We start from the raw sequence: 13,104 nt of genomic DNA on the forward strand, positions 1-13,104 counted from the left end.
TTTGTGTTCTTAGCTTTCAATTGAAAACCATAGCAGAGTTAACCATGGTGGGTGCGAGGAATGTGCAAGATAAAGTATGTGAGAAGAAATCAATAAATAGTCCTAGTTTCCAGTATAAAAAGCCCAGAAATAAACCCATGTGTATATGATCGATTAATTTATCACAGAGGAGTCAAGAATATACAATAGAGAAAGGACAGTTTCTTCAGTAAGTGGTGATGGGAAAATTGGACAGGTAAAAAGTTTGCAGGCAAAAGAATGAAACTGGACTCTTCACTTACACCATATACAAAAATTAATTCAAACTGGATTAATAATTTGAATGTAAGATCTGATACCATAAAACTCTTAGAAAAAATATAGGCAGAAAGCTCCTGGACATAGGTCTTAACAGTATTTTTTTTAATCTGACAGTATATGCAAAAGCAACAAAAGCAAAAATAAAATGTGGAGCTATATCATGCTTAAAAGCTTCTGCACAGCAAAGGAAACTGTCAATAAAATGAAAAGGCAACTTACTGAATGGGAGAAAATATTTGTAAATTTTATATCTAAAAAGGGGATATATTCAAAATATATTTAAAAATTCATACAACTCAATAGTAAGAAAACAAACAATCTGGTTAAAAATGGGCAGAATATCTGAACAGACATATTCTTAGAAAAGATATACATTTGGTTAGCAGGTACATGAAAAGATGCTCAACATCACTCATCATCAGAGAAATGCAAATAAAAACCAGAATGGGGTATCCCCTCACACCAGTAAGAATGGCTATTATAAAGAAGAATATGTTGGTGTAGATGTACAGAAAAGGAAACCAAGATAGACTGTTGGTGGGAATGTAAATTAATACAGCCACTCTGGAAAATTGTACAATAAGTCCCCTGCCTATGAACCTTCAAGTTTCAAACATTCAAAGATTTGAATGTGCATTCTATCAATGTGAAACACGGGTGAAACTGCAGCCTGCCCTCCTTCTATCGCTGATGATCCTTCAGCTCTACAATCTCCCACCCCCTCCCTCCCCAAGTCAGTAACTCTTTTTACCTGCTCACTCGATGCCAGCAAGCAAGCTGTTGTACTGTACTACTGTACATTTTTTTATTTGATCTTAATTTCATTGAAGCAGCTTTAAATTCTTTCTCTACTCACAAAGACTTATTATAAAAGGTTTCATTCTTCTGATATAAAGACCTGGCAATTCATATAATGGTCCTCTGTTGATTTGGAAGCAAAGACAGCTTTACCCTATAGTCTGTTCATCGATAGTATATGTTTTAACAGAAAGGAAGTGCATTACTTTTCTTATTGGAATTATTTTTCCTGTTTGAGGGTTTTGTCCACTTTTTTTCAGACTCTGAATTTCTTCTAAATCTACACTGAACCAATGACATGCTTGGGTACATTTCTTCTGAGGTCCAGTCTCTGATGAGAAAGTTCAGTTCCAACTGGAGAAAGGAGGTATACCTGAGCCCAAGCCTTTTCAGCCAAACATTACACCTATTGCCTAGAAAAACAAATCAAATACCCAAGAACCCATCTTGGGTCAAAGGGAAAAAGTTATTTATGCTCTTACAAAAAGCAGAGCTATAAGAATGCGAAACACCATAAACTCAGATGGAGCTGCATAAAGCATTTTCACTTCTTCTTCCTAGGAGAAAGGAGCAATATGGAAACTTTCCTCCTTTTTTTTCCCACTCCTCTGTGTTCATAGTTGAGGCAGGTCATACTGGAAGGTCCATCACATCCTCTGAACAGAAAATCCACTTGTGCCACTTCTCTTCCAGCCTTAACAGCATGTAAAACCAAGTCTCAAGTGCTATATGCTGCTGCTGCTAAGTCACATCAGTCGTGTCCAACTCTGTGTGACCCCATAGACGGCAGCCCACCAGGCTCCCCCGTCCCTGGGATTCTCCAGGCAAGAACACTGGAGTGGGTTGCCATTTCCTTCTCCAATGCATGAAAGTGAAAAGTGAAAGTGAAGTCGCTCAGTCGTGTCCAACACTTCGAGACCCCACGAACTGTAGCCTACCAGGCTTCTCTGTCCATGGGATTTTCCTGGCAAGAGTACTGGAGTGGGTTGCCATTTCTTTCTCCACAAGTGCTATATAAGACTCCGCAAAAAAGAATGAAGCAATTTATAATACAGTAGGTCTCTCATGCTACCGAGGTGAAGAGGGTTCCATCACCAGAGTCAAAACTGCTGTTTCCTTTTTACCAATATTTCACTAAACCCAAGCATGCATTCATAGGGTTAGCATCTTCACAATGTGGTCATTCCTTAGATGAATGAAAAAAACATTTAAAAATACCAAATATCCAAAGATTTCTGAGAATGAAGTCAACCACAGCTTCCTTCTTCAGGAGAAAAATTCCTCTTATTATCCCAAACTGTGGACTTACATATGTAAAAATAGGTATTTATATGTTTGTGATGGCTTATTCACATATGAAAGTAACCTTGTGATATCTTGTCTTTTTGCTTCTTTATCACATCAAAGGTTTTATTGCAAAATGGGACCTTTGTTCTTATCTAGTAAATCCATGTCAAAGGATGAGCCAGGATTTAGATACATATGTCACTTTTAAAGCATCTCTTTCACTTCAAATTAGAACATATATCTGGAATTTATTGCTGCAAGTCTCAAATGTGCTTGTCATGATAGTGGTTAAAACTGGAAGATGTTAAAAAAAAAAACCAAAACCCTGATGTCATACCGATATCTGCTATTTATATTTAGTCTTCTTGTTTGGAACAAAAGGTAAAGAAGTCACAAATATCACCATCAAAGCATCTGTTTCAAACCAGACATCTGCCTTCAGCTTTTGAAATAGTTCTTTCGTGATTAAGCAAACAGCAGTTGAAGATACATGTCAATTGCTTCTTTCTTCCAAGGGAAGTTGGCAGGATGACTGCACCCCAGAAGCTTCTCTGTGTTGAATCTGAGTGGTGAAACAAACAATCAAACAAAAAAGCAGCCTTTTCCAATCCAAATCATGGAGGTAAAGTGTCGAGAAGAGATATCCACATTTCAAGAATAGGGAAGGTGACCAGATAGAAGAAGTAGGACTAACCCACTCCAAGAGATGACATAGAAATACGTGACAAATCCCAAGTTCAGCATTTTGTCTTCTTTTTGAGATGAATATAAAAGCACCTAAATGGCAAGGAAACTGTTCTTCCTTGCAAACGGGCCAGTGGAAGCACTTCAGCCCCCGGGGGCCGGCCTGTCCCCTGGCCCAAAGGCCAGCAAGCCTCAACGCGCCTCACTCTGCCAGCTTTGCTCCTTGTTCTACTGTACTTTTCAAGGTACTGTATTGTAAGATTAAAAATGTCTTCTTTATTTTTTGTGTTCATTTTTTGATGTATTATTTGTGTGAAAAGTATTATAAACCTGTTACAGTAAAGTACTACATAGGAGGCTGTGTTAGTTGAGTACCTAGCCTAATTTTGTTGGGTGTCTGAACAAACTGGACTTATGAATGCACTCTCAGAAGGAAACCCATTTGTATGTAAGGAACTTACTGTATGGCATTTCCTCAAAAAATTCGAAATAGAACCTCTGTATTATCCAGCAATTCCACTTCTAGGTATTTATCCAAAGAAAATGAAAATACTAACTTGAAAAGATATATCTACCCCCATGCTCACTGCAGCATTATTTGCAATAGCCAAGAGAAGGAAACAACTAATGTCCTTGGATGAATTAATAGATTAATGGATAAAGAAAATGCATATATATATATATATATACGTAAAATTTGGCTAAATCTTAAGGGCATTATGCTCAGTGAAATAAATCAGACAGAGAAAGACAAATACTATATAATCTCTCAGAGAACAGATTGGTAGTCTCCAGAAAAAAGGGGCAGGGGTGGAAGAAATTGGTGAACTGCTTTTGTAGGTTTTTTGTTTTTGTTTAGAGAAATTAAAAGTTTTAAAAATGAAAATAATACAAGTTAAAATAAAATTATTTGGAAATCTTTGACTATCTGTATAATATACTGCCCTCCATATTATATTCATTCTATAGTTCTTTCTTAGAACACATATTTTTGTTTGTTAACTTATTCAAGATAAAAATTTTTAATGATCTGGCACCTCTATGCAACTAATTTTTCAGGTTATATTTTTTTTTTTGTCATATAAATTGTTAGTTTTTGCCAATAGACATTTTCTGCTGTTTCTTACTTGGCAATTTTTTAAGATTGCATAGTGACCAGCACTAAGGGATAATCATAATTGATTTAAGCCAGTCATGATAACCCTGTCCTCTTTTTATAGATACTAATTCTTCCAGCCTCTTATTCACAACAAGAGATGACCCAACCCTTGTTTTGGCTGATTAAATAAAAATAAGTATACAGTGGCGTGGCTTCCCAGGTGGTGTGGTGGTAAAGGATTCACTTGCCAGTGCAGGAGACACAAGAGACACGGGTTCAATCCCCGGGTCTGGAAGATCCCCTGGAGAAGGAAATGACAACCTAATCCATTCTCACCCGGATAAGCCCATGGACAGAGGATCTTGGCAGGTTCCAGCCTGCAGGGTCACCAAGAGTCGGGCATGCCTGAGCGTACAAGCACGCGCTGTGGTGTAGGAAAGTGCCGGTCCCTTCCTACAAGTAACAGATGGAAATAACAGATACACAAGGAGAGTTTACTCACATCACCCCTTCTCCTGCTTCATACCTTGATAATGTTGTGAGAATATGATGCTCGGGGGCGAGAAGCCATCTTGTGACCTTGAAAAAAGAGGCAAGTGAAATGAAAACCAACACCAACAGCAAACGGCCTATTTTTGCTTTCATACATGGAAGAAGTATATATCCTGCATTTAATCTACTATTAACAGAGCCAAAATTGACCCTATACATTTATATGGATCTAAGAAAATATAGACAAAAATTTGTATATTATAGGAAACCTAGAGGAGCTATGAATGTGTGTCTGGGCTATTCACCTTTTCTTCTCTGGCTTCTTATCTTTTCTTTTCTTTCTTCATCTCAATTCCCATTACCACATATGTCTAAATTTGCACTGTATTCTATGTACTGCTTTCATTTTTGATTGATGGTTAAGTTGTTTTCCATGAAAGCAGAGTCTTGCCTAATGTAACAAGACCTTTGGCCAACATTAGCAATTCCCTTTCTTCATGACAATTTCCAATCTCATTTTGTTTTGAACTTTTCAGACTATATTGATTTATATTCTTCAAATCCCAGTCTCATTTTTAAGGTAAACATTTTGGATAGGTAAATTGAGATTTTATCCAACAATATCTTCATTCATTCACATTAATAAGATTCATTATATATGCAAAACTGACTTTTGTATATATTCATACACACATTTTGAGAATAGATTTAATGAATTATAGCAATCATTATTCCAACACTGGCAATGTTTCTTATCAGGTCTTTGACCATTGAGGTCTCATGGTACTTGCTCTTCCTGAAAGTATGTATCTATGTCTGCTTCCACAGTTGGCCCATTCTGCTGCACATAAGTAACAGCTATAAAACTACTCTAAAAATTACCCTGCTATAAGAAATTGCCAATTAAAACATATTAAAGAAAGAATAAAGAAACCTCAACTTGTTATAAAGAAGTGGATGGGGGACTTTGGAAGTTATTCATATGTAACTGTTTCAATAGACATGTCAGACCCAAAACCCAGTATCTAATTTGTCTTAAATTACAAAGCTTAATGCCTTGACAGCAAAATTAATCTTTAAACCAAGCATTCAACAACACAGAAGTTGTGATGTGATTGTGCATATGCTTGTTTAAACAGAATAATTATCTCCCTTATTCTAAATGTCAATTCTTCTCCATTTGTATCATTTTAATAAAAACGCCTGTCAAATAAGATAGTGCTACATAAATATATATTATATATGGAAATATATTGTCCATATAATTGCAAGATATTTTTAAAGACTATTTGCAGTTTCACCTAAAGGAACCTAATATCTTTAAGGTTGGGACTTCTCTAAACCAGTTGCGGAGGAAGTGCGTTCTGACATGCAACAGTGTGGGAAATTTTCCCAGAAGGAAAGCGGCAGTAAAATAATTAGAGATGTAAAATACAGGGCACATTTTTGGATTGTACAGTTAAGCTAAAGCATCAGGGACATGGGCTGGAATAACAAAAGACAAACTGCAAAGAGAGATAGATCCCAAACCATGTAAGGTCTTGAATGACATTAGAAATTCAGTACTGATAGCCAGTATGGACGCTGTTGAAGTTTTTTTATTTTTAATATTTATCCGTTTCTTATGCTTGACATAAGAAATAGATCAGCTTACCTATTTCATTCCCTTGGACACCTCATGCATTTGTGAATCTGCTTGCATCCAATGGTCAGTCTCCAAATACATCATGTTTTAAGTTGCTTCCAAACCACCAAGACTTTTACAAGTGGGTTCTTCAATAGATGGTATGAGAAAAGGACTTTTCTTTTTTTTTTGAAAAGGACTTTTCTTAACCCACTTCACTCCAACTAAAAAATTCTGCTTTCTGATGTGCATTGTTTGCAACAGTGCATTCCAAAGTGCAGGGAGGTAGTTAATCTTAGGAAGAAGTAAGGGCTTAGTCATACCCATCACATGCAGGGTCAAGAAATAAGATAAAATGATTACTGGTCACTTCTTATCTGCCAGAGAAAGATATCATTTTTGTACCATCATAAAAATATTACCATGCACAAGTCATACCAGTAAATGCATACTGATCGATGCATAAAGAATGAGTGATCTTATCATTTTGTAACACCCCTTCATAGATGAGACCTAATAAAAGCTACTGAGGATATATACTCACAGCAATATTGCCATAGAATTTCAGTTTTTCTCTTGTGATCTATTTTATGTCATTTTGTTGTATGCTGCAAGACTAAGTTTTATAGACCAAAGAAGATTAGGACTAAGACTGAACATAATTGGGAAATCTAGGTCTTTCACCTAGAATAACATGTGTGAGAGGTAGACACTCAAAATTTCTAATTTATGGGATTTATTAACCTATATTACAAAATTGATCCTCCAAATGACATTAGCAGTGGCAAAATTCAGTGGTGCCTATCAGTAATTACTATCTTTGGATTCATATATGATGCTAATAACAGTTTTCTATGTTAACACGAAGTGTTTCGAAGTACCTATTCTGTCTTGAAAATCATTCAAGTTCTTAGCAATCCATTAACTTAACAGAAGGTATGATGAATCATAATGGGTCTAGTTTCATTTGCAGAAAATCTGCCTATCTATGGCTACCAGCATGATTCTGTAACACCTGATACAGAAAATATACTCCAGCCATGCCATTTCTTGGTTTCTTGGTTCCCAAAGGAAATTAATGTAAATTTTCAGACATACTTAAAGCATAGTTTAAAGCAGTGATATTTCTAATAAATGTGATTTCCAAATTTATTAGGTAAATAAAAGATGTGCCTTATAGTCCTTTAAAATAAGTCAGCAAGAATATACCTATTTATGTAGACCTAACCACAATAGCTATTATAGTTATTAGAGTAATGATTCTATATAAAAATTATAGCTTTTAATCTTATCCTAGCCAGCACAGATGAGGATGTATACAATAGGTAAAGAAAGGAGAAAAACAGACCAGAACAAGACAAAAATTGCAAACGGCCTTCTGCAGCTGTAACATAATAGGGATCTTGGAAATTGAAATTTGCAAGGTTTCATAATAATACTGACAAAAGGATTTGTTTGTATTTGTCAATAATGTTGAGGAAATGTTCCTTAAAATACATTTTTCAAAGAAATACAAGGAGGCTCATCTTGTAGAAATACACAGCATGTGTTTGGAAACAGTTGGAAAAGATTGTGGGAAAAAAAAATGGAATTCTTATGGCTTTAAGATGGTGTCAATGTGTGAAAATAAATATGCACATGTATTATGTGTCCCAAAATACATTTTTTGAAGCTATTTTTGAAAACAGTAAGCCAAAGTCAAGAGAGTATTTAATGAGAAACCTTGACATTTTTCATAATCAAGAAATTAATAAAAATATATTATTTTCATAAGCAATGTTGAGAATATAAACTACTGAATTACTCACTACCTTTGTTTTTAAAATAAAGGTGTTATTAGAAGGGTATGTACATACCAGTTACCATAAAAACACCATGAATAAAGAACATTCAGCTTATGAGGTTAAGGCCCCTTTTACACAAATATATATATACCCTATCTTATCATAATGAAATAGAATTTGGGCTATTTTATTTGCTGATAGATAAAAGCTCTCCTGTAGTATTCTACTTTTGTTATTTTTTATTTTCTACAGTTTTTTTTTTAACTACAGTTTTTCCTACAATTCTTAAATGGGAAATTTTATTTGCTTACTACATTTTTAATAGAAAATGCAATTTGTTAGAAACATTAATAGGAAATGACATATACATACCTAAATTTTTTGTATACATAACAATATGCTAATTAACTCACTATCTGTTCTCTACCTAAAGTTAGTCTGTAACTCCACTGCTTGGTAGTCAAAAAGCCTTAAGATCTTCTGACTTTGTTTTCTTGTTTGAGTCTTGCTTATGAAAAAGAACTGTTACACTAACAAATTCTTTTCTGACAAAAATATGAAATTCATTTCTTCTACCATACTGTTAAAAATCAAATTTAGATTCAGGATCAAGGATGTGAGTCCTATATATCGAAACAGTGGCAGTTACTTGAATGCCTAACATCTAAAAAGAGAATCTAGAGGATAGATAATAAAGAAGAAAGACAGGGATGAAACCATGTTAAGATTTAATCACCCATTTTATGGATGGCTAACAAACACATGAAAAGATGCTCAACATCACTCATTATCATAGAAATGCAAATCAAAACCTCAGTGAGGTACCATTACACGCCAGTCAGGATGGCTGCTATCCAAAAGTCTACAAGCAATAAATGCTGGACAGGGTGTGGAGAAAAGGGAACCCTCTTACACTGTTGGTGCGAATGCAAACTAGTACAGCCACTATGGAGAACAGTGTGGAGATTTCTTAAAAAACTGGAAATAGAACTGCCACACGACCCAGCAATCCCACTCCTGGGCATACACACTGAGGAAACCAGATCTGAAAGAGACACGTGCACCCCAATGTTCATCGCAGCACTGTTTATAATAGCCAGGACATGGAAGCAACCTAGATGCCCAACAGCAGACGAATGGATAAGGAAGCTGTGGTACATATACACAATGGAATATTACTCAGCCGTTAAAAAGAATTCATTTGAATCAGTTCTAATGAGTTGGATGAAACTGGAGCCCATTATACAGAGTGAAGTAAGCTAGAAAGATAAACACCAATACAGTATACTAATGCATATATATGGAATTTAGAAACATGGTAACGATAACCCTATATGCAAAACAGAAAAAGAGACACAGATGTACAGAACAGACTTTTAGACTCTGTGAGAGAAGGCGAGGGTGGGATGTTCTGAGAGAACAGCATTGAAACAAGAATACTATCAAGGGTGAAACAGATCATCAGCCCAGGCTGGATGCATGAGACAAGTGCTCAGGGCTGGTGCACTGGGAAGACCCAGAGGAATGGGATGGAGAGGGAGGCAGGAGGGGGGATCGGGATGGGGAACACACGTAAATCCATGGCTGATTCATGTCAATGTATGTCAAAAACCACTACAATATTGTAAAGTAATTAGCCTCCAATTAATAAAAATAAATGAAAAAAAAAAAAGATTTAATCACCCATTTTAAATGCTGTGGATATAAAGCTGGGTGGAGGTAAGAGATTGAAAATGAGAACATTCAATCTGGTAACAAAACTGTTCTTCACTCCTCTTTCAGATTTCGAAGAAGTTTGCCTTTCTCTTTTATAAGATGATTATTTCATACCTTAATTGATCTCCATACATTTCCCGAAACCCATGAGTTTGGGGCATTGACTGTCTCATACTAAGAGAGATCATTAGGCAAGAACATCATTCTCTTCCAACTGCAAATCTACACAGTAATTTGCATCTACCGCCATATTTTGGCTTGCCTCATAGCTCAGTTGGTAAAGACTCTGCCTGCAATGCAGGAGACCTGGGTTCGATCCCTGGGTAGGGAAGCTCCCCTGGAGAAAGAAATGGCAACCCACTCCAGTATTCTTGCCTGGAGAAGCCCATGGGCAGAGGAGCCTGGCAGGCCACAGTCCACATGGTCGCAAGAGTCAGACACGACTTTGCAACTAAACCACTGTTGCCGCCGCCATATTTTTCTTTCCTCCTATTACAACTGACCTAATCTTTTTTGGGGAGAGTCCAATTTTTGTACAAGTGTTTTGGACTCTGTCCCTCATCAGCTTTTAAATGAACACTGTTTATTTATTCAGTCAAAATATCTTCACTGAGCCTTATTCTTTGTTACACACCATGGAAGATCCTGGAAGTAAAACAGTGGCCACAGAGAGGCATAATCCCTCTACTCATAGAGCTTCCAGTATGCTGGGAGACCAAGACTTTAATCAAATCATCACAGAAACAAACATTAACTTATAAATGTGCTGTTATAAAATAACCAAATAATGCAATAAAAGTTCTTCAGAGAAATCAGGGGAGAAGATCCTGAAGAAGTAGGATTTTGGTTGACATATGGATAATCTGTACATATTAACTGGACCGAGAGAGAAGTAAGGTCTAGAAAGGAAAACAGAAAAATTATTCTAAGGTGCTGAAAATAAGCAGTGTTACTAGAGCAAACATAATAAGAGGAAAAAACAAAATAAATTAGGTTAAGAAGTAAGAAGACACCAGATAATACAGAATTTTGTGAGACATGTTTAGGAAATGTGTATATATCCTAAAGTAAATCAGAAATTATTGCAGGATTTTAAATAGGTAGGTGGCAAAATCACTCCATCAGCAATGTGAGTTCATAATCCAGGAAGAATAATAGATTATGTGGAGATCGCTAACAAATAACTTCTGTGGTATTCTAGACAAAAATTCCTTTCATGAGTCACAGCCTTGTCATGGTGAAGGAGCTTGCATAACTCAATGAATCTATGAGCTATGCCGAGCCACCCAAGACGGATGAGTCATAATGAAGAGTTCTGACAAAATGTGGTCCACTGAGGAGCGAACACCAAAAAAAAAAAAAAAAAAACACCTCCAGTATTCTTGCTGCAAGAACCCCATGAACAGTATAAAAAGGCAGAAAGATATGACACTGGAGCCCCTCCAGGTCTGAAGGTGTTCAATATGCTACTGGGGAAGAGCAGAGGGCAACTGCAAAGAGCTCCAGAAATAATGAAGAGGCTAGGCCAATCAGAAATGACTCTCAGCTGTGTATGTGTCTGGTGGTGAAAGTAATGTCTGATGCTGTAAGAACAATACTGCATAGGAACCTGGAATGTTAGGTCCATGAATCAACTGGACATGGTCAAGCAGGAGATGGCAAAAGTAAACATCAACATCTTAGGAATCAGTGAACTAAAATGGATGGAAATGGGCGAATGGAATTCAGATGACCGTTACATCTACTACTGAAGAGGAGAAGTTAAAAGTTTACATAACCTCCTGCTCCTTCTACCTCTGTAACTAGCTTGCTCCTTGCAAAGTTTGGATCATGTAGGTCACATGGTCTCAGAAAGTGGGGACTCACAATATTAGGAACTGGAGCTTATCTCACCCACCCTTGTCCTGCTCTTTGCTATCGCCCAGCCCCTGTAAACCTGGACATGCCTGTGCACGTATAAAAACTCTGTAACCCCTTTGTTCAGGGCTCGGAGCTTGGAGTGTTAACTCCTCTGGGCCTGCCAGCATAATAAACATGAGTTTTCCAACTTTCCAAGTGTGGTGCTTATTTTCTGAAAACTGGTTTCTGCAACACTACCATGGGCAAGAATCCCTTAGAAGAAATGTAGTAGCCCTCATAGTCAACAAAAGAGTCAGAAATGCGGTATTTGGATGAAATCTCAAAAATGACAGAATGATCTTGATTTGTTTCCAAGGCAAACCATTCCACATCACAGTAATTCAAATCTATACCCCCAATCACTAAGGCTGAAGAAGCCGAAGTTGACAGGTTCCATGAAGATCTATAAGACCTTCTGGAACCAACACCAAAAAAAAACAACAACAACCCTGTCCTTTTCATCCTTTCATCAAAAGTCCCCTTTTCATAGGGGACTAAAATACAAAAGTAGGAAGTTAAGAGATACTTGGAGTAACAGGCAAGTTTGTCCTTGGCGTACAAAATAAAACAGGGGAAAGACTAACAAAGTTTTGTCAAGAGAACTCTCTGGTCATAGCAAATAGCCTTTTCTAACAATACAAGTGATGTCTCTACGAGTGGTCAATACCAAAATCAGATTGGTAATACTCTTTGCAGCCAAAGGTGGAAAAGCTCTATACAGTCAGCAAAAACAAGACCTGAAGCTAACTGTGGCTCAGATAATAAAGAAGGCTGAGCAGTGAAGAGCTAATACTTTTGAAGTGTGGTGCTGGATAAGGCTCTTGAGAGTTCCTTGGACTATAAGGAGATCAAATCAGTCAATCCAAGGAAATCAACCCTAAACATTCATTGGAAGGATTGATGCTGAAGCAGAAGCTCCAATACTTTGGCCACCTAATCAAAGAGTCAACTCATTGGAAAAGACACTGATGCTCAGAAAGATTAAAGACAACAGGAGAAGGGAGTAACCAAGGAGGAGACGGTTAGATAGCATCACCAACTCAATGGACATAAATTTGAGCAAATTCTGGGAGTGGAGGACAGAGGAGCCTGGTGTGCTGCAGTCTATGGGGTCACAAAGAGTTGGACACGACTTAGGGAATGAACAACAGGCAAAACATTGTAAGAGTTTGATACATGTTTGGGGGAAAGATTAAGAATTTTGTTCTTTTATCTCATCACTCTGTTTATATATTGTTCTTTTTTTTTTTTTAGGTTGGAAATAATGTGTATTTTCTCATATGAAGTTCATGTGCAAGAGGAATTAACAATTCTGGTGTGGTTTGATGTATTAACTACGGACATTCATTAAAATTTCCTAGTTCAGAATCCAAATTCTGCTAGTGAGCTTCTGCTAATGGCCCCAACAATTAAGAACATTT

The 13,104-nt window shown here is 36.8% G+C and overlaps 1 long non-coding RNA gene across 1 annotated transcript in view; it reads right to left on the reverse strand.

The window, feature by feature from the left end:
- Nucleotides 1-2,092: 2,092 nt before the first annotated feature.
- LOC122696547 overlaps nucleotides 2,093-13,104 on the reverse strand; it is a 34,434-nt gene continuing 23,422 nt past the window's right edge. The window contains exons 2-3 of the long non-coding RNA XR_006341775.1: nucleotides 4,695-4,747; nucleotides 2,093-2,947 (exon numbers count right to left, since the gene is read on the reverse strand). This is a non-coding gene — a long non-coding RNA (uncharacterized LOC122696547). The remainder of the gene's footprint in view (nucleotides 2,948-4,694; nucleotides 4,748-13,104) is intronic.

The sequence above is a fragment of the Cervus elaphus genome, chromosome 6, assembly GCF_910594005.1.
Source record: "Cervus elaphus chromosome 6, mCerEla1.1, whole genome shotgun sequence".
Lineage (NCBI taxonomy): Eukaryota > Metazoa > Chordata > Mammalia > Artiodactyla > Cervidae > Cervus > Cervus elaphus.